General features: G+C 40.7%; 1 non-coding gene across 1 annotated transcript; it reads left to right on the plus strand.

The window, feature by feature from the left end:
- Positions 1-3,207: 3,207 nt before the first annotated feature.
- LOC123393019 lies at positions 3,208-3,314 on the plus strand. The gene has a single exon (XR_006607722.1). It is a non-coding gene; the product is annotated as a U6 spliceosomal RNA (small nuclear RNA).
- The last annotated feature ends 477 nt before the right edge of the window (positions 3,315-3,791 follow it).

The following is a 3,791-nucleotide window of genomic DNA, read 5'->3' on the forward strand; positions in this document are numbered from 1 at the left end:
CTTAAAATGGGATTATCCCAAATTGCAATATGCTATAAGCGTAAGCTACACACTAATTTTGAAGACCTATTAATGAAAAAAGTTACAAGACCACTCATAATTTTTATATGGATGACATGTTGAAATAGTTGTATTAGGTTAAATAAAATATATTCTAAAAATTAACTTCACAGGTTACTTTTTTTTTTTTAAAGATTTTATTTATTTGTCAGAGATCACAAGTAGGCAGAGAGGCAGGCAGAGACAGAGGGGGAAGCAGGCTCCCCACTGAGCAGAGAGCTTGATGTGGGGCTTGTTCCCAGGACCCTGGGATCATGACCTCAGCCAAAGGCAGAGGCTTTAACCCCTGAGCCACCCAGGTGTCCCACACAGGTTATTTTTTACTTCATTGTCACTATCAGAAAATTCAAAGTGTGCTTGGGTGGCTCAGTCGGTTAAGTGTCCAACTCTTGATCTCAGGTCAGGTCTTGAGATCAGGGCTGTGATTTCAATTCCCATGTTGGGCTCTACACTGGGCAAGGAGCCGGCTTAAAAGAAATTCAAAATCATGTATGTGGCTGGCACTCTATTTCAGTGTGCAACACAGTTATAGGTCATCTAGCATAATCATTCTCAGTCCTGCTGGGTACCAGAAGCAGCTTGGAGCTCGTAAAACACACAGATGTGCCCCCCAACCCCACCAGAGTCTCATTCAGTTGGCAGAGGGAATATAACAGGCAGAAACACGATAAATGTGCTCTCCTTCAAATTCCTTTCTCTATCATTTCTACATCTAAGCGGTCTTTGATTCCCCTGTATTTTATTGATCTGTAGTCCTCCTTAAGCACCACTTTCATCCTGTACTTCCCTGCTTGCAAATATATAATGCCTTTATTCATTTAGCAGACATTAGGCACCTACCCTGTGCTCCAGGCACTAAGAATACAGAATGAAGAAGACAGACCATTTCCTTCTCTCTTGGAGCTTATATTTGGGGTGGCGTGGGAGAGATCAATCAAATCAGTTAATCAAGAAAAATATCATGACATCAGGCTTAGCAAGAGAATTTTGGACTAGTCTCCTCAGGCAAGGACAAAAAAAGCTAAAATAAACAAAATGGCATTACATCTAGCTTAAAATCTTTTGCATGGTAAAGGAAATCATCAACAAAACAAAAAGACATTCTACTGAATGGAAGATATTTGCAAATCATACATACTGTAAGGGGTTAATACCCAAAATGAAGAATTTGCACAACTTATTTAAAAAAAAAAAAAGGGCAACAAACCCAGGTGCCTGGGTGCCTTAGTTGGTTAAGTGTCTACCTTGGGCTGTCATGATCTGAGGGTCCTGGGATCAAGCCCCCCCACCATCCCCTGTATTTGGCTCCCTGCTCAGGGGGGAGTCTGTTTCTCTCTCTCTGCTCCTCCCCCTGTTTATGCTCTCCTACTCTCTCAAATAAATAAGATCTTTTAAAAAAAGAGAAAAAAAAAAAATAGGCCAGCCACCTGGGTGGCTCAGTTGGTTAAGTGTCTGCCTTTGGCTTAGGTCATGATCCCAGAGTCCCTGGATTGTGCCCCAGGGCAGTCCTCCTGCTCAGCAGGGAGTCTGTTTCTCCCTCTCCCTCTGTTCCTCCCCTTCACTTGTTCTCGAATAAATAAAATCTTTTTTTTAAGTCCAATTAAAAAATGGGCAGAGGACTTGAATAAACATTTTTCCAAAGAAGACGTACAGATGGCAGACACATCACTCATCATCAGGGAAATGCAAATCAAGACCACAATGAGATATCACCTCACACCTGTCAAATTAGCTATTATCAAAAAGAAAAAAACAAGTTTTGGTGAGGATGCGGAGAAAAGGAGCCCTGGCACACGGTTAGCGGGAATGTGAACTGGTGCAGCGACTATAGAAAACAATATGGAGAATCTTCAAGAAATGATAACTACCATTTGATCCAGCAATTCCACTTCTGGGTATTTATCCAAAAAGCCAATTTATCCATCTCTCCAATTTGAAGAGATATAGGCTCCCTATGTTCACTACAACACTGTTTACAATATCCAAGTTATGGAAGCAACGTAAATGCTTACCAATAGATGAATAAAACCCACGTGCACATATGTGCATACGTGCACATGCACACACACATACCCACACACACACACAGGAATATTATTCAGCCATAACCAAGAATGAAATGTTGGCATTTGCAACAATATGGAGGGACCAAGATGGTATCATGCTAAGTGAAATAAGTCAGAGACAAATACCATATGATTTCACTTACATATGGAACCTAACAGACTAAAAAAATAAAAAACCATACTCACAGATATAGCAAACAAACTTCCAGTTATCAGAGTCAGGAGAAGAGTTTGGGACACAGGCAAAGAGGAGAAAGAGACTGACATACAATCTTAAAATTATAAAATACCTAAGTCATGGGGATGTAATGTACAGCACATGGAATATATTCATCATAGTGTAATAACTTTGCATAGTAACTAGACTTATCATAAGGATCACTTCATAATGTATAAAATTTAGATCACTATAATGTAAACCTAAAACTAATAGGGTATTGTCAATTGTATTTTAATTAAAAAATGTTTTTTTAAGAGACCTTTTTTTAAAGATTTTATTTGACACAGAAAGAAAGATCACAAGTAGGCAGAGAGGCAGGCAGAGAGAGGGGGGGAAGCAGGGTCCCTGCTGAGAGTTTCGATCCCAGAACCCTGAGATCATGACCAGTGCCAAAGGCAGAGGATTACGCCACTGAGCCACCCAGGCACCCCAATAAAAAATGTTTTAAGAAAAATATCAGCAGAGAACTAAAACAGAGAGATGGAAGATAAATTGGTTGATCATGTTAGGCAGCCATGGAAGGCCTCTCTGAGACAGTCCAGCTGAGGCCTAAGCGATGCCAGCCATGAGAAAATCGTGGGGCAAAGGAAATAGCCAGTACAAGGTTGCTGATCCTCAGGCAAAGGAAATAGCCAGTACAAGGTTGCTGGTGCTTCTCTGAAGAATCCAAAGCAGCTATGGTGACTGAAGCAGAGCAAATTTAACTAGGATTGGGGTGGATGAGAAAAGGAGAGCAGAAGTGTTGAGGCTCTAGCAAGGAAGTACTACTTATGAAGAACAAATCAAAGACTCTACTTCTGGACTAGGTTAAGACAAAGCAGGGATGAGAGAAAGGACATTCCAAGCAGAAGGAACAATGTAGTGCTTGCTTCGGCAGCACATATACTAAAATTGGAACGATACAGAGAAGATTAGCATGGCCCCTGCGCAAGGATGACATGCAAATTCATGAAGCGTTCCGTATTTTTTAAGAATAAATGAAACAAGATGGGATTGGGAGGGAGACAAACCATAAGTGACTCTTAATCTCACAAAACAAACTGAGGGTTGCTGGGGGGAGGGGGGTTGGGAGAAGGGGGTGGGGTTATGGACATTGGGGAGGGTATGTGCTATGGTGAGTGCTGTGAAGTATGTAGACCTGGCAATTCACAGACCTGTACCCCTGGGGATAAAAATATATTATATGTTTATTAAAAAAATAAATAAATACTTAAAAATAAATAAAAATTAAAAATTTTTAATTAAAAAAGTTAAATTAAAAAAAAAAAAAAGAAGAAGGAACAATGTATACAAAGTTTCTGTGTTGGCAGGGAGACTGTCCCAAGAACTGGAAGGCGACCCATGTGCCTGCATCATAGTGAGCAAGGGTGGGGGAGAAGGACCTCAAAATCCCTGTCAGGAATGTGGGCATTACCCAACAGGAAATGCTTTGAGAAGGGGGCGCA

This window comes from Mustela putorius, unplaced genomic scaffold, assembly GCF_011764305.1.
Source record: "Mustela putorius furo isolate JIRA1106 unplaced genomic scaffold, ASM1176430v1.1 tig00000698_pilon_pilon_pilon, whole genome shotgun sequence".
NCBI classification, from domain to species: domain Eukaryota; kingdom Metazoa; phylum Chordata; class Mammalia; order Carnivora; family Mustelidae; genus Mustela; species Mustela putorius.